We start from the raw sequence: 19,285 nt of genomic DNA on the forward strand, positions 1-19,285 counted from the left end.
ATATAGCCAATGAACCGGCCTCAACTGTTTCCTGTGGCAGAGAATTCCACAGATTCTCCACTCTCTGTGTGAAGAAGTTTTTCCTCATCTCGGTCCTAAAAGTCTTCCCCTTTATCCTTAAACTGTGACCCCTCGTTCTGGACTCCCCCAACATCGGAAACAATCTTCCTGCATCTAGCCTGTCCAATCCCTTTAGAATTTTATACGTTTCAATAAGATCCCCCATCAATCTTCTAAATTCTAGTGAGTATAAGCCTAGTCGATCCAGTCTTTCTTCATATGAAATCCTGCCATCCCAGGAATCAATCTGGTGAACCTTCTTTGTACTCCCTCTATGGCAAGAATGTCTTTCCTTAGATTAGGGGACCAAAACTTCACACAATACTCTAGGTGCAGTCTCACCAAGGCCTTGTACAACTGCAGTAGAACCTCCCTGCTCCTGTACTCAAATCCTTTTGCTATGAATGCCAGCATACCATTCACCTTTTTCACCGCCTGCTGTACCTGCATGCCTCTCTTCAATGACTGGTGTACAATGACACCCAGGTCACCTCCCCTTTTCCTAATCGGCCACTCTTCAGATAATAATCTGTTTTCCTGTTCTTGCAACCAAAATGGATAACCTCATATTTATCCACATTAAATTGCATCTGCCATGAATTTGCCCACTCACCTAACCTATCCAAATCACCCTGCATCCTCCTCACAGCTAACACCGCCGCCCAGCTTCGTGTCATCTGCAAACTTGGAGATGCTGCGTTTAATTCCCTCATCTAAATCATTAATATATAATGCAAACAACTGGGGTCCCAGCACTGAGCCTTGCGGTACCCCGCTAGTCACTCCCTGCCATTCTGAAAAGGTCCCATTTACTCCCACTCTTTACTTCCTGTCTGCCAACCAATTCTCTATCCACATCAATACCATACCCCCAATTCCATGTGCTATAAGTTTACACACTAATCTCCTGTGTGGGCCCTTGTCAAAAGCCTTTTGAAAATCTAAATATACCACATCTACTGGCTCTCCCCTATCCACTCTACTAGTTACACCTAAAAAAAATTCTATAAGATTCGTCAGACATGAATTTCCTTTCACAAATCCATGCTGACTTTGTTCAATGATTTCACCTCTTTCCAAATGTGCTGTTATCACATCTTTGATAACCGACTCTAGCATTTTCCCCACCACTGACGTCAGACTAACTGGTCTATAATTCCCCGGTTTTTCTCTCCCTCCTTTTTTAGAAACTGGGGTTACATTAGCCACCCACCAATCCTCAGGAACTAATCCAGAATTTAAGGAGTTTTGAAAAATTATCACTAATGCATCCACTATTTCTTGGGCTACTCTGGGATGCAGACCATCTGGCCCTGGGGATTTATCTGCCTTTAATCCCTTCAATTTACCTAACACCACTTCCCTACTAACATGTATTACCCTCAGTTCCTCCATCTCACTAGACCCTCGGTCCCTTACTATTTCCGGAGGATTATTTATGTCCTCCTTAGTGAAGACAGAACCAAAGTTGTTATTCAATTGGTCTGCCATGTCTTTGTTCCCTATGATCATTTCACCTGCTTCTGACTGTAAAGGTCCTTACATTTGTCTTGACCAATCTTTTTCTTTTCACAAAGCTGTAATTTATGTTCCCTGCCAGCTTTCTCTCATAACCTTTTTTCCCTTTCCTAATTAAGGTCTCTGAATTTCTCCCAGTCCGCAGGTATGCCGCTTTTTCTGGCTAATTTATGTTTCTTCTTTGGACTTGATACTATCCCTAATTTCCCTTGTCAGCCATGGGTGCACTACCTTCCCTGGTTTATTCTTTTGCCAAACTGGGATGAACAATTGTTGTAGTTCATCCATGTGATCTTTAAATGCTTGCCATTGCATATCCACCGTCAACCCTTTGAGTATCATTTGCCAGACTATCTTAGCTAATTCACGTCTCATACCTTCAAAGTTAACCTTCTTTAAGTTCAGAACTTTTGTTTCTGAATTAACTATGTCACTCTCCATCTTAATGAAGAATTCCACCATATTATGGTCACTCTTACCCAAGGGGTCTCGCACGACAACATTTCCTTCCTCGTTGCTCAATACCTAATGTAGAATGGCCTGCTCTCTAGTTTGTTCCTCAACATTCATATGCAATAAGACAAATTATTATCTGAATGGCTGATTATGAAAAGGGGAGGTGCAATGAGACCTGAGTGTTATTGTACACCAGTCACTGAAAGTGGGCATGCAGGTACAGCAAGCGGTGAAAAAGGCAAATGGTATGTTGGCATTCATAGCAAGAGGATTCAAGTATAGGAACAGGGAGGTTCTACTGCTGTTGTACAAGGGCCTGGTGAGGCCACAGCCGGAGTACTGTGTGCAGTTTTGGTCCCCTAATCTGAGGAAAGACATCCTTGCCATAGAGGGAGTACAAAGAAGGTTCACCAGATTGATTCCTGGGATGGCAGGACTTTCATATGAAGAAAGATTGGATCGACTAAGCTTTTACTCGCTGGAATTTAGAAGATTGAGGGGGGATCTTATTGAAATGTATAAAATTCTAAAGGGATTGGACAGGCTAGATGCAGGAAGATTGTTTCCGATGTTGGGGGAATCCAGAATGAGGGGTCACAGTTTAAGGATAAAGGGGAAGACTTTTAGGACCGAGATGAGGAAAAACTTCTTCACACTGAGAGTGGAGAATCTGTGGAATTCTCTGCCACAGGAAACAGTTGAGGCCAGTTCATTGGCTATATTTAAGAGGGAGTTAGATATGGCCCTTGTGGCTAAAGGGATTGGGGGTATGGAGAGAAAGCAGGTTGGATGATCAGCTATGATCATACTGAATGGCGGTGCAGGCTCGAAGGGCCGAATGGCCTACTCCTGCACCTATTTTCTATGTTTCTATCCACGGTCAACCGTTTAAATATCATTTGCCAGTTTGTCTTAGCTAATTCACGTCTCATATCTTCAAAGTTGCCCTTCTTTAAGTTCAGAACATTTGGTTCTGAATTAACTATGTCACTCTCCATCTTTAAAGCTATTATTAATGCTTTTTGAGTTAGTGATTTAGATGCATATCATATTTTTACTGAGTTAAGTATTGTATGTAATTAGTTTTTGCTACAAGTGTATGGGACATTGGAAAAAAGGTTGAATTTCCCCATGGGGATGAATAAAGTATCTATCTATCTATATTATGGTCACTCTTACACAAGGGGTCTCGCATGACAAGATTGCTAATTAACCCTTCCTCATTGCTCAATACCCAGTCTAGAATGGCCTGCTCTCTAGTTGGTTCCTCGACATGTTGGTTCAGAAAACCATCCCGCACACATTCTAAGAAATCCTCTTCCTCAGCACCCTTACCAATTTGGTTCACCCAATCTATATGTAGATTGAAGTCACCCATTATAACTGCTGTTCCTTTTTTGCACGCATTTCTAATTTCCTGTTTAATGCCATCCCCAACCTCACTACTACTGTTAGGTGGCCTGTACACAAATCCCACCAGCGTTTTATGCTCCTTAGTGTTACGCAGCTCTACCCGTATCGATTCCACATCCTCCAGGCTAATGTCCTTCCTTTCTATTGCGTTAATCTCTTCTCTAACCAGCAACACAATCCCACCTCCTTTTCTTTCCTGTCTATCCCTCCTGAATATTGAATATCCCTGGATGTTGAGCTCCTATCCTTGGTCACCCTGGAGCCATGTCTCTGTGATTCCAACTATATCATATTCATTAATAACTATCTGCACATTCAATTCATCCACCTTATTACGAATGCTCCTTGCATTGACACACAAAGCCTTCAGGCTTGTTTTTACAACACTTATACAATTATGTTGAAAAGTGTCCCTTTTTGATTTTTGTCCCTGGATTTGACTGCCTGTCACTTTTACTTTTCACCTTACAACTTTTTGCTTCTACTCTCATTTTACACCCCTCTGTCTCTCTGCACTTGTTCCTATACCCCCGCCACATTAGTTTAAATCCTCCTGAACAGCAGTAGCAAATGCTCCCCCTAGGACTAGCAGAAGGGACAGCCCTCAGTGAATCCTGTGTATGCAGACTGGAAGCCTCAAGAAATGATAATGATCATGAATCATGCCCCAGATAGAAAAGAAAAACCAGCACAGTTTGCTCAGTGTGTCCACAGTACTACACAAATGTTTAATGCGACTCTGCAAGATTTATTCGGTCTCTCCTGCATGATTCTCTCAGCTGATGAGGGGTGGAAGTGGAAGGCAGAATTGAGATACCAAACCTATCAGGAGTTACAGGCGAGAAACCATAATGAGAATGAACAGACAGACCAGATCATTCAAGCTTTGTAAAGGGCTCTCCAGCAACCTGTAAACATCACTAAAGTACCTGAATGCAAACCTAAACCTGGGGAATGGGGACCAGACTATTGAGAGCGATTTGTGTCCTGCTACGGCACCTTCGCAGGAGACCAAGACTTTAATGATGGGAATCTGTCCCCCCAGTTCAATGCCCTACTGTTCCAATGCTTACCAACTAAGTTAGCCAATATGATTAAAACAAATAATATGGATTGGCCTGACAATGACCGAAATCGAATGCGACGAGCTTTGACATATCATTAGGACCCAACTATCGAATCCCCATCAACCCCGAAGGGAACTAATATTAAAGGTGAATATGCTCAGCGGGAAGAAGGACGCGAGCGGGCTATATCTGAGAAACAGAAATGGGAACAAAAACCGACCAAGGGACAGGTGGGGACAACAACCCATTTAGAAACTGACAAGAAGATGCTTCCAACCATGAGTGTCAACCCTCAGGAAGAGCCCAGTGTAATATTGCAAGTTGCTGGAAATCCAATTCCATTTATGACTGATATGAGGCAACCACAACGACTCTCGATCAGGAAATAGTATCGGAAAAGGGATTCCAGCTATCAGACGCTACAATCACTCTGTCAGGGTTCAAAGGCACGGAACATACGTATTCATGTACCCAGCCACTGCAGGTGGAATTCCAGGGGAACCAGTGTGAGGTTTCATTTACAGTCACCACCAGACGGGGGTGTAATCTCGTAGGGAGAGACTTCCTCTGTCCGTTGGAAGTCGAGATTCTATGCACGGACAAGGATATCACGCTGGAACTGCGAACAACTGATAGCTTCCTCAGTTTCTGACCACCCAGGGGTGGGCACTTTATCTGGACTCCAGTACATTTGAACACCTTCTGCCAGCGGCCGACTCTCATGTGACTCTGTGTTATGACCCTACGTGGTGCTCAACTGAGGAAAGCTAATATTATGCACCCCTCGAGGGACAGAAATTCCCAGTCACGGTGATTGGAGAGGTTAAAGTAAGAGACGGCATTGCATTTCTTGCTGAAGTTCCAGATTTCTTTTGGCGACAGACAGGATTGGTGGTTCCCCATACCACCTTCAGGGTTTGCCCTGGGTTCAAGCCAAAGAGCCTAGGGCTCCTTGCCTACACTCTGATGAAACAGGCCTCCAGCACCGAGGGAGACTGGCAAGACTTTGCCGTGGGCCAACTCCGATACTGGAAGGAGTTTGAGGTGAAAACAGGACATCTGGTAAGACATTCTTTTAACAGTGACCGAACCCAAGACGTTATACCCCATCTCTGGGCAATTTCAGTCCATGAAGTCAGCCCTCCTGTCCGGATCACAGTGAAAGAAGGACAGACTCTCCCATCCATTCTGCAATACCCCCTCTAGCCTGTCCAGATCACTGTGAAAGAAGGACAGACTCTCGCATCCATTCCGCAATACCCCCTCTAGCCTGTCCGGATCACTGTGAAAGAAGGACAGACTCTCGCATCCATTCCGCAATACCCCCTCTAGCCTGTCCGGATCACTGTGAAAGAAGGACAGACTCTCCCATCTATTCTGCAATACTCCCTCTAGCCCGTCCGGATCACAGTGAAAGAAGGACAGACTCTCCCATCCATTCTGCAATACCCCCTCTAGCCTGTCCGGATCACTGTGAAAGAAGGACAGACTCTCCCATCCATTCTGCAATACCCCCTCTAGTCCTTCCGGATCACAGTGAAAGAAGGACAGACTCTCCCATCCATTTAGCAATACCCCCTCTAGCCCGAGGCAACGTTTTATGAGGATGGAAACTCTTTTGTGGATCCATCAGGAAAACAATATTCTGACTATGCGATAGTGATGGACAGTGAAGTAATTGAGCAAGCCTCTTTTGAAGCAGCTGTCTCCACCCAGAAGGCTGAGCTGTTTGCTCTGACTCGTGCCTGTATCCCAGCAACAGACTAAAGTGGGAACGTTTACACAGACTCCTGTTATGCATTTGGAATTGTGCATGACTACGGGGCTCTCTGGGAACATGGGGATTCCTGACTTCCTCTGGCCACCCCATTAGTAATGCCACCTTTGTAAACAACTTACTCACCGCTCTACAGCTACCTCGAGTTTTGTTCTTCTCAGGGGGACGCCTCTGAGGAGGACTGAAAACTGTGGTCCCAGATGGGGTGCCAGAAAGACCCCGACCTGGGTTTTTGGATCACCCCAGCGGGACAGGTTTGTGTTCCTACACAGTTTTTACCAATACTGGTCGATTATATACATAATTGTACACTCCTGGGAAAGGAGGGAATGGTTGGTATCCTGTACCCTGCACACCGGGTACGACTCCCTTGACAGGTGGATCTTTTTCGTGTCTACAAGTTGATTTTATTGAATTGCCTAGAGTCCATTGCTATAGATACTGCTTAGTTATTATAGATGTGTTTAGTAGATGGATTGAAGCTATTCCAACTACCATTAATACTGCTGTGACTGTTGTGAAGGTATTATTAAGGGAAATAATTCCCAGGTATGGCCTGCCAGAGATGCTGAGTTCAACAATGGCCCACACTTTATGGTGAAAGTAAATGAAGGAGTATGTAACAAACTAGCTATCAAGCAACAATTCCAGTTTGTACACCACCCACGGGCCGCTGGCAGAGTGGAAAGAGCCAATGGCACTCTGAAGAGTAAACTGGCCAGACTAACAGCGGAGACTGGACCCACTTGGTTGAAGGTCCGACCATTAGCTCGATTCCACATAAGGGTTACCCCACAGGGGAAAACAGGGTTGTCACCAGCTGAAATCATTTCTGGACGGCCCATGAGGACACCCTAGGGACAAAGTCTCAGGATTAAAGGCAAAGTGAATAAGAATAAGGAACCTTGGTTCTCGATGGATATTGGAACTCTGATAAAGAAGAGAGAGATGTATGACATGTATAAGAAACAGGGAGCAAATAAGGTACTTGAGGAGTATAAAAAGTGCAAAAAAATACCTAAGGAAGAAATCAGGAGGGCTGAAAGAAGACATGAGGTAGTGTTGCCAGTCAAGGTGAAGGATAGTAAGAGCTTCCACAGGTATATTAATAGCAAAAGGATAGTTAAGGGATAAAATTGGTCATCTTGAAGATCAGAGTGGTCGGCTATGTATGGAACCAAAAGAAATTGGGGAGATGTTAAATGATTTTTTTGTGTCTGAATTTACTAAGGAAACTGGCATGGAGTCAATGGAAATGAAGCAAACAAGTATTGAGGTCATGGAACCTATACAGATAGAAGAGGAGGAGGTGCTTGCTACCTTGAGGCAAGTAGATAAATCTCCAGGACCTGACAGGGTATTCCCTCGGACCTTGAAGGAGACTAGTGTTGAAATTGCAGGGGCCCTGGCAGATATATTTAAAAGTAGTTATCTATGGGTGAGGTGCCAGAGGATTGGCGGATAGCTCATGTTGTTCCATTGTTTAAAGAAGGCTCAAAAAGTAATCCAGGAAATTATAGGCTGGTAAGTTTGATGTTGGTCATGGGTAAATTATTGGAAGGAGTACTAAGAGATAGGATTGACAATTGTTTAGACAGACAGGGACTTATTAGGGAGAGTCAACACGGCTTTGTGCATGGTAGGTTATGTTTAACAAATATATTAGAGATTTTCGAGGAGGTTACAAGGAAAGTGGATGAAGGCAAGGCAGTGGATGTAGTGGACTTCAGTAAGGCCTTTGACAAGGTCCCGCATGGGAGGTTAGTTAGGAAGATTCAGTCACTAGGTATACATGGTGAGGTAGTAAATTTGATTGGGAATTGAGAATGGGAGAAGTCAGAGAGTGGTAGTGGAGGATTGCTACTCTGAGTGGAGGCCTGTGACTAGTGGTGTGCCACAGGGATCAGTGCTGGGTCCATGGTTATTTGTCATCTATATCAATGATCTGGATGATAATTTGGTAAATTGGATCAGCAGATTTGCTGATGATACAAAGATTGGAGGTGTAGTGGACAGTGAGGAAGGTTTTCAAAGCTTGCAGAGGGATCTGGACCAGCTAGAAAAATGGCAGATGTAGTTTAATATAGACATGTGTGATGTATTGCACTTTGGAAGGAAAAACCAAGGTAGAACATACAAGGTAAATGGCAGGGCGCTGAGGTGTGCACTAGGACAGAGGGATCTAGGAATACTGATACAAAATTCCCTAAAAGTGGCATCACAGGTAGATAGGGTAGTAAAGAGAGATTTTGGTTCATTGGCCTTTATAAATCAAAGTATTGATTATAAGAGTTGGAATGTTATGGTGAGGTTGTATAAGGTATTAGTGAGGCCAAATTTGGAGTATTGTGTGCAGTTTTGGTCACTGAATTACAGGAAGGATAATACTAAGGTTGAAAGAGTGCAAGAGAAGGTTTACAAGGATGTTGCCAGGACTTGAGAAACTGAGTTACAGAGAAAGGTTGAATAGTTTAGGACTTTATTCCCTGGAGCGTAGGAGAATGAGGGGTGATTTGATAGAGATGTATAAAATTATGATGGGTATAGATAGAGTGAATGCAAGCAGGCTTTTTCCACTGAGGCTAGGGGAGAAAAAAAACCAGAGGACATGGGTTAAGGGTGAAGGGTGAAAAGTTTAAAGGGAAAATTGGGGGGGGGGGGTTCTTCATAACTGAGTCTGACTGGTACTGGCATAACTGGTTCTTCTGGGCACATTCAGTCTCACTCCCAACTATTTCCTACCTTCCTTTGTACAGGTACGTAATGTCTAAAGGACCAGTGTTTGAGTAAATGAGACTCACCAAACTTTCTCCTGACTGAATCACTGGAATCTCCAAGTCAGATGGGTTCTCTCCAGTTGATGCTCTCAATCCTCGGGCTGGTTCACTTGTTGCTGTTCCCTCGTCTTCAGTCGTGGTTTTTCTTCCAATAAATCTCTCTCTGCAGGTCTAACTTAAACATGAAAGATAATGAAGCACGTTAACAATGAAAAGGAGGACCAAACGTATCTGCTGAATGTTACTAGGAACAAAACTCACTGAAATTTAAACGTTGGCAAATATAATGATGTCAGTGAACAATCTTTAATTGTCCCTCACACATCACAAAACAATATGGGATAAGAAGGAGCCATCATTCAGTCATGGTAAGACACAAGACACAGGAACAGAATTAGGTGATTCAATCCATCTGGTCTGCTCCACCACTCAGCCATTCAATCATGGCCAATTTTTATTCCAACACCATATTCCTGCCTTCCTCCTGTAACCCTGAAACTACTCAGCAATCATCAGTATATTAATCTTCACAAATATACCCAAATGGCTGCCTCAAACAAATTCTGCGGCAACAAATTCCACAGATCAGACATCTTGTGGCCAAAAATTTTTTCTCATCTCAGTTTTAAAGGAAAGCATCTTTATTCTGAGACGGTGCTCTCAGATCACAGACTCTCTGTCTAATGGAAACATCCTCTCCATGTCCACTGTATCCAGGCTTTTCAGCATTCGGTAGGTTTACTTAACCATACATCCCTCCACCACCCCCACCGCCCCTCTGACCTCCATTGAGCACAGGTCCAGAACCATCAAATGCTCCTCATATATAAATCCGATCATTCCTGAGATTATTCATGTGAACCTCATTAGCAACGACTGCACTGTACACATTTCCAGGAATAACAGACAAATCGGTTCCAGGATAATTTACAGGGAAAAGTTGTGCTTCCTTTACTGTTATACTATCACTCCATTTCCAGGTGAAAACAGGACCATTTCAGGAAATTTGTATTACAGATCCTAGGATACAGATCTTGTCTTGTCTATACTGGACCGACCGCCCTCGCTGGGCTATGAACGTGCAGGAGTAATGTATGGCTCAGCTCTACTGCGGGGAGCTGAGGCTCGAACCATTCTCCCCCTAGACTTCCCAGTCCCTCGGTAAAGCAGGCAGTGAAACCAAAGATCCCCACAACCTGGGACGTTCTCCTTTCTCACCCACCCCAGTCCGGGAGAAGACACAACAGCCATAAAGCTCCAGAACAAATGCGAGAAGCCTCAGGAAACGAGGCGAGTTCGGGTAAGTTAATGGGACTCAGCGGCCAAAATCACACCACGTGATCTGGCGTCACAAAGCGGAGGGCGGGGCAAATCTGCGGCACACAGCCACACGTGACCTGTCGGCGGGACTTCCATTTCAACTCTGCGGAAACAGACAGCCTGGGCTCCTGGTTTGGATCGTTCAATGCAGATTAAGTGAAGTCGACACATTTCTGACGAGCCCAGATAGTTGGGAAACAAATGAATTCCTGGCCCTCAGTTCGGGGCTCACGGTCAACATCGGATCTCCCCGCTCGGGATCGGTCTCAATACTCACCGATGGGAAAGTGATACCTTCGGCCCGCAGACAGAGATACCGACGGAAGATACGAAAGTCTTTCACGAACACACAGCCGACCCACTTCAGCTGTGAGCAGAGAGGAAAACACCGTCCACCCGGAGACTGTGAACATGCGCGAAGAGATTATTACATCATCGGGAGGCGGGGCCTCGGAAACAGACGCCAGATGCTGCCCATCTGCGGTTAAATGGGAGGGGCAAACGGGATCACGTGTCAGGATTGGCGACCCCCCCCCCCCCCAGGCAGAGACTCCAGCTGCTCATTAGATAGATAGATAGATAAATAGATAGATAGATACTTTATTCATCCCCATGGGGAAATTCAACCTTTTTTCCAATGTCCCATACACTTGTTGTAGCAAAAACTAATTACATACAATACTTAACTCAGTAAGAACTAACTCAAAAAGCATTAATAATAGCTTAAAAAAGTTCTTAAGTCCTGGCAGTTGAATTGTAAAGCCTAATGGCATTGGGGAGTATTGACCTCTTCATCCTGTCTGAGGAGCATTGCATCGATAGTAACCTGTCGCTGAAACTGCTTCTCTGTCTCTGGATGGTGCTATGTAGAGAATGTTCAGAGTTTTCCATAATTGACCGTAGCCTACTCAGCACCCTTCGCTCAGCCACCGATGTTAAACTCTCCAGTACTTTGCCCACGACAGAGCCCGCCTTCCTTACCAGCTTATTAAGACGTGAGGCGTCCCTCTTCTTAATGCTTCCTCCCCAACACGCCACCACAAAGAAGAGGGCGCTCTCCACAACTGACCTATAGAACATCTTCAGCATCTCACTGCAGACATTGAATGACGCCAACCTTCTAAGGAAGTACAGTCGACTCTGTGCCTTCCTGCACAAGGCATCTGTGTTGGCAGTCCAGACTAGCTTCTCGTCTAACTGTACTCCCAGATACTTGTAGGTCTTAACCTGCTCCACACATTCTCCATTAATGATCACTGGCTCCATATGAGGCCTAGATCTCCTAAAGTCCACCACCATCTCCTTGGTCTTGGTGATATTGAGACGCAGGTAGTTTGAGTTGCACCATATCACAAAGCCTTGTATCAGTTTCCTATACTCCTCCTCCTGTCCATTCCTTACACACCCCACTATGGCCGTGTCATCAGCGAACTTCTGCACATGGCAGGTCTCCGAATTATATTGGAAGTCTGATGTGTACAGGGTGAACAGGACCGGAGAGAGTACGGTTCCCTGCGGCGCTCCTGTGCTGCTGACCACCGTGTCAGACCTACAGTCTCCCAACCGCACATACTGAGGTCTATCTGTCAAGTAGTCCACTATCCAATCCACCATGTGAGAGTCTACTCCCATCTCCGTTAGTTTGTACCTTAAGATCTTGGGCTGGATGGTGTTAAAGGCACTAGAGAAGTCAAGGAATGTGATCCTCACATTAGTCTGTGGAAAGAAGCAAACTTGCCGCTCACATCTCCTCTCACCTTAAATGTATTAGAAATTTCAACCCCCGGGAAAAATATATCGTCTGTCCACTCTATCTATTCCGCTTGTAATCTTATAAACGTCCATCCAGTCTCACCCCAGCCTGCGCCGCTCTGGAGAAAACAACAAAGTTTGTCCAGCCTCTCGTTATAGCTCAAAGTGACCTGTCACAGGAATACCGTCTTCCAGGGGTTACCACACAACATACCCAGGCAAGGGTTAACACAAGATATTCCAAAACCCACTCTTATGGATTATACGATGTGACAGCCACACACATTCGTTGTGGATCCGTGTACCGATGATCAACCCACTCTTGTGGGCATAGGAGAGTTCCAAGCCTCAGCTGTGACTAACTGAAGCGATCAGCTTTTCCAGTCTCTCTCTGTCTCTCTCTCTCTCTCTCTCTCTCTCTCTCTCTCTCTCTCTCTCTCTCTCTCTCTCTCTCTCTCTCTCTCTCTCTCTCTCTCTCTCTCTCTCTCTCTCTCTCTCTCTCTCTCTCTCTCTCCCTCTCTCCCCCTCCCTCCCTCCCCTGCCTGTCTGCAGATCGCTCTCTCTCAATTATGGTTCAGTCCACAGTCAGCGAAGTCAGCCTGTGACTGACGTCATTGCCCCGCCTCCTTGGAATCTGAGATCCCTCTGATCATCGACACTGTTCAGGGTTTTGCATTTAACAGTGTACTGTCTCATACATTCGACCTACCGAGCTGCCAAGATGATAATCATTAATCAAATCTCACTGAGATTTCTCAGGTCCTGCCAAGTGCACAAGTACGGGAAGGTACAGGTACAGGGAAACATTGACTTGTGGCAGCATCACAGGCAAGTACATTCAGATAACACACGGAACACAAATTATACGATTCTCTGTCAGTAACAATCTGTAAATATGTTTTCAGTCATTAACAATATATAAAATACATTGTCTCATGATCAATATTAAAATGTGCATTTTGTGTCAACAACAGACTTGGAAATGTTGAATTTGGTCCCTGTCTCCATTCCTCCTGTAATCCACAACCAGCTCCTTTGTTTTTGTCACAATGAGGGAGAGGTTGTTTTCTTGTCGGGGTGATGACTTCTTCTCTGTCGGCTGCCTCGTTATTATTTGAGATTAGGCCAGTCAGTGTAGTATAGACAGCAAATTTAATTAGCAGATTGGAGCTGTGGGTTGCTACGGAAGTCATGGGTGCACAGAGAGTAAAGGAGAGGGCAAGGTGTCACTCCTGTGGGGTATATGTGCTGAGGGTCAAAGAGACAGAGGTGAGGGAGCCCACTCTTACGAACTGCCGGCGATCTGACAAGAAGTCCAGGATCCAGCTACACAAGGCAGGGTGAAGGCCGAGGTCTCTGAGCTCCATGTCGATACTTCACGCCTTTGTATGGCTACTGCTCTGCCCATGACTGCAAGGAACTGCAGAGAACTTTGGAGAGCAGAGAACATCAGAGAAACAAGCCTCCACTCCATGGACTCTCCCTACACTTCCCCTCCCTCGGAAAAGCAGGCTATGTACTCAAAGATCCTCACAACCTGGACATTCTTGCTGCAAACCCGCTCCCCCATCGGGGAAGAGATACAAAAGCCTTAAAGCGCGAACCACCCGGCTCAAGGACGGCTTCCTGTCTGTGTTTATAAACCAAATGAATGATAAAATGGACTCGGCCTCACAATGTAACTCGACGTGACCCTGCACCATATGTCTATCTGCAATGCACTTTCTCTGCAGCCATAATGCTTTGTTACAGTTACTGTTTTGTCGTTTTCATTTTTTTAAATTTTTAGAATCTTTTTTATTGGTACAGAATCTTGTACAGCTATAAAATGATACAAAACTTCAATAGATTAATATGTATGCAATTAATAAAGCTGATAAAAACTGATCGTAAAATATAAAATTGGAAATTATTTACATATATATAAAAGTATTTGGAAAAAAAGGAACCCCATCTAACTAGGGGGAAAAAACCAATAACTACACACATTTGACCATTATCTAAATATGAAAATAAGAAACATCAACCGCCATTTCGTATTTATAAAAAAAATAAATTTGGAAGGAAACCATACAGAGTAATTCAAATTAAATGATAATATTTGGCAAATGAACCCCATCTTCTTTCAAATTCGAATCGAGGATCAAAAGTTCTACTTCTATGTTTTTCCAAACTAAGACATAACATTCCCTGAGAAAACCATTCAATTAATGTAGGGGAAGAAATATCTTTCCATTTTAATAAAATAGCCCTTCTTGTCAGTAGTGTAACAAATGCAATTACATGTTGATCTGAAGATGAAATATCCTGAATATGATATGGAACTATTCCAAATAGAACAGTCAATCTATTAGGTTGTAAATTAATTATCAGAGCTTTAGAAATTGTCGAAAATAAAGATTTCCAAAACGATTTTAATGAAGAACATGACAGGAACATATGTGACAAAGAGCTAATTGAGTTTTACATCTATCACAGCATTTGTCTATACTAGGAAATATTTTAGATAGTCTCTCCTTTGTTAAATAATAACGGTGAACAATTTTAAATTGAATTAAACGATGGTGGGCACATACAGAAGAAGAATTTACGTTTTTCAAAACTCGAAGCCAATCTTCATTAACAAAGGCCATATTAAGTTCTCTCTCCCAATCTTATTTAGTCTTTAGTGATAGGTTCTCCTTTTGTAACAAAAATAAATTATAAATTCTGCTAATGGAACCTTTCACTAAGGGATTCGATTTCAAAATGTTATCCAACAAATCAGATTCTTGTAAATATGGAAACTTAGGTAAATATTGCTGTTAAAAATGTCCAATCTGAACATATTGCTGAAAATGTGTATGAGCGAGAGAAAATTTGTTAAATAACTCTTCAAAGGTCATCAATCGACAATCACAAAATAAATCTGTAAAAGAATGGATCCCGTTATTTTTCCATAGGAGAAAAATTGGGTCAGATGTTGAAGGTTTAAATGAAAAGTTTCGATATAAAAAACTGGACAACTTAAATTGTTTAAAATTTTTTAAAAAACGAAACTGAACCCAAATCCGTAGGGATTGTTTAATAACCGGGTAAAGATTTAAATTTGGAATTTTAGAGAGCTGTAAAGGTAATGGAGCTCCTAAAATTGAAGTTAAATAAAATTGTTTAACAGCTTTTAATTCCAAATCAACTCATAATGATTTTTGGTTCCTATCAAGCCAATATAACCAAAAACATAATTGTCTAATTTTCACAGCCCAATAATACAGTCTTAAATTAGGAAGTGCAAGTCCAGCATCTTTTTTAGATTTGTGTTATTGATACTTATTAATTCTTGGTCTCTTATTGGTCCAAATAAAGGAAGAAATAAGAGAGTCAATTTGATCGAATTTTTTTAGTTAAAAAGATAGGTATATTTTCGAAAATATATAAAAATCTAGGTAAAATCATCATTTTTACAGCATGAATACGACCTATTAAAGAAAAAGTAAGTGGATGCCATCTAGAAAATAGTTGCTTCATGGAGTCCATTAAAGGAACTATATTCGCTTTATAGAGATCTTTATGTTTTTTAGTAATTATAATACCTAAATATCTAAATGTATTAACAATTCTAAAAAGAATATCATCATATATACTAATATGGGCATTTAATGGAAACAATTCGCTTTTATTCAAGTTAAGTTTATATCCTGAAAATGTACCAAAATCTTTAAGTGTTTCCAAAAGATTAGGAATTGATTCCTCAAGTTTTGAAATAAAAACCAAAAGATCATCTCCATAAAGAGAAATCTTATGTATGGTTCCATTCATAGAGATACCGAAAATATTTTCAGCTTCACGTAGTGTTATAGATAAAGGCTCCAATACAAGTTTCAAAAATTAAAGGGCTTAATGGACATTCCCGTCTAGTGCCACGAGGAAGTGAGAAAAAAAGAAGACCTGCAGTTATTAGTAATGACAAGCTCAAAGGCAGCTTCCTGTCTGTGTTTATCAGCCAAATGAATGATAAAATGGACTCGGCCTCACAATGTAACTCGACGTGACCCTGCACCATATGTCTATCTGCACTGCACTTTCTCTGCAGCCATAATGCTTTGTTACAGTTATTGTTCTGTCGTATATCAGCTCAATGTACTGTTGTAATGTATCGATCTGTGTGGATGGTACGTCAGGCAAGATTTTCACTGTAGCTCAGTACGTGATGATAATAAACAAATTCCCCATTTTAATTGTGTGGAAATGTTAGACAGACTGAGCTTCTGCTCTGGAACCACAGAAGGAAACTGAACTGTTTTCATTTCTGAACTGAACTGAACTGTTGTCCAGCCTTTCGTTATAGCTCATGCCCTCTAATCCAGGCAGTATCCTGGGAAACCTCTTCTGCGCCCTCTCCAAAGCCCCGACATCCTTCCGAGAATGGGGGCGACCAGAACTGCATGAAACACTCCAGATGTGGTCTAACTAGTTTAATAAAACTGTTGTTACGAACTGTGACGTTTTAGAAACGAACCAACAACAATAGAATTCACACTGGAGTCTGGTTTTGATGTTAAAACCACTTTCTTTATGAGTATCTACTTGTCATATAGTAACTTAACGAAGTAAAGGAAAGTTTACACTGTTAGACGAGTTAGCTATGGGACATTGGAAAAAAAATGTTGAATTTTCCAAAGGGGATGAATAAAGTATCTATCTATCTATCTATCTATCTATCTATCTATCTATCTATCTATCTATCTATCTATCTATCTATCTATCTATCTATCTATCTATCTATCTATCTATCTATCTATCTATCTATCTATCTATCTATCTATGTGCCTATATGTGTAAATATAACTCCCAGACTATCCACCCTGAGGGAATAAATCTCAGAGTCTTGAGGTGGTAAAGTAGGATAGTTCAGTAATCCACGGAATAAATGACGGGAAAGAGATATTTGTAATCCAGGGTGAAACGTAGAGAAACGGCTGTTACTTCAAAATACCGTCGTCGAAGTTCTTATCCGTTGAATCCGTCCACATACGAGTTATCAGCGAAAATGACCTGTCACAGGAATACCGTCTTCCAGGGGTTACCACACAACATACCCAGGCAAGGGTTAACACAAGATATTCCAAAATCCACTCCTATGGATTATACTAAGTGACAGCCACACACATTTGTTGTGGTTCCGTGTACCGATGATCAACCCACTCTTGTGGGCATAGGAGAGTTTCAAGCCTCAGCTGCGACTAACTGAAGCGATCAGCTTTTCCAGTCTCTCTCTCTCTCTCTCTTTAGACTGGCCGACTGCCTGTCTGCAGATCGCTCTCTCTCTCTTATGGTTCAGTCCACAGTCAGCGCTGTCAGCCTGTGACTGACGTCAATGCCCCGCCTCCTTGGAGTCTGCGATCCCTCTGATCATCGACACTGTTCAGCAAATCTAATTAGCAGATTGGAACCCGCCACTGCAGCCCCACAGTGCACTATGTACTGATTGCAAAGCTACGGAATTGCATGTGAATAGCCTCCCCCAACTCCACTCTTTCTGCTTCAGCAGCTGACTGGGGCACCTTATATCTCGCTGCCTCCGCCAGGACATTAAACTGTGAACAACTGTGGTCAGGGACTGATCTCTGGGGTACTCCAAACGCTACCTCCTTCCAGTCTGAAAACGACCCACTCATCCAGCCACACATTACCGGCAGTTTATCGATCTCCAACGAAAAAGCCTAATCACCTACTCCCAATGTTCAATAGCATTGCTGACTCTGAATTTACCACCGTCAAATGCCGGGAGGGACATAATAATCAGAAAGTCTCTATCACAGCCGTGTAAATAAAATGTGATCTCAGTCGGTGTGTGGAGCATGCTCAGAATGCGAAAGAGACAGACAAACTGAGCCAAGTCACAGACTGATGAAGGGGAGGAATGATCCATTTTGATACAGAGAGGGAAGCAGAGAGTTTGATATTGTGCCTGATGCCGGAACTGCGGTCAGTTTGAAGATAAAGTATTATTTCTCCAAATTGTTTGGAGCTGTGACAGGGTTTTTATCAGAAGTCACCATGGGGACTAAAATTACCTGAGTTGAAATGTTGTCCTTCCCCTCCTACTGGCATTGCATGGAGTAGACGTGTTTCTCGAACAGCTTCGTTCTTTTTAAGTTACGGAATCCAATCTGCGTTGATGTCTCGTGCTAAAACTTCTGGAAAAAAGAAGAGGATCCTTTGTGACTGTGGAAGCTATTGCGGAGCTAATTCGGAAGCTCAGAGCGAAACGTCTGAACCACATTCGGATGTGTGTTTAAAGGTTACCACAGAGCTTAAACGAATTGAGATTCTGCTGCAGACTATTCAAAACACTTTGCAGGAACAGACTACTCAGATTCAGGAACATGAAGATGCTTTAACGAGACTCGATACTAAGACGGATGAGTTGGGGAAGTTCGGAGATAAACAATCGAAAATCGTTGAATCTCTAAGACGAAAGATTGTTGCCTTGAGAATAGATCAAGAAGGAACAATATACGTATTTTGGGTCTTCCTGAGTTGGTCGAAGGCAATCGACCTTCAGAATTTTTTGCAAAGCTCTTGGCTCGTATGTTTTCTGATGTTTTGGAGACTCCGCCTAGAATAGCCCGGGCACACCGAGCCCCAGTGTTTAAATCCTCTTCTCAGCAGAAACCTCCACCTGTGATCATTGCGTTTCTTGAAAAGAAAAGTTACTATAATTCGCCATCTTGTCCGTTAGGTATGATTAACTTTGAAGATGATAAGATAAGGCTGGTCGTTGATTATTTGCCCGGGGTATTAAATGAACGTTTTATGTATAAAAAAAAGTCATGGCTGCGTTATATAACGAAGGTTATAAACCTTCACTAAATTACCCCGCTCGTCTCAAGAACATTTTGAAAAATGAAATGTTGTCCTTCATCCACTGACAAGCTTTGTAAACTTTTAACTGTGTAGAAAAGTCAAAGGATTTGTCTATGGGACTCACAAACACAACAGCTCGTTAGTTCCGCTGTATCTGTCAGTTCACCAGCGCTTGAATGCCGCCGATCCTTGAATGTGGAGGCGGAGATGCTGGAGAAAGCAGCGCCTCACTCGCTAAAAGGAGAGCTCGAACACGTGTCCATGTCAGTGATCTGATTGGATACATTGCCATGACG

General features: G+C 42.8%; 1 protein-coding gene across 1 annotated transcript in view; it reads right to left on the reverse strand.

Annotated features, from left to right (window-relative positions):
* Positions 1-9,297, reverse strand: part of LOC140723253 (uncharacterized) — a 41,722-nt gene extending 32,425 nt beyond the window's left edge. Inside the window, exon 1 of the mRNA XM_073037865.1 lies at positions 9,093-9,297. The gene's annotated coding sequence lies outside the window, so the exon portion shown is untranslated. The remainder of the gene's footprint in view (positions 1-9,092) is intronic.
* Positions 9,298-19,285: the final 9,988 nt, after the last annotated feature.

Source organism: Hemitrygon akajei, unplaced genomic scaffold (assembly GCF_048418815.1).
Source record: "Hemitrygon akajei unplaced genomic scaffold, sHemAka1.3 Scf000105, whole genome shotgun sequence".
Lineage (NCBI taxonomy): Eukaryota > Metazoa > Chordata > Chondrichthyes > Myliobatiformes > Dasyatidae > Hemitrygon > Hemitrygon akajei.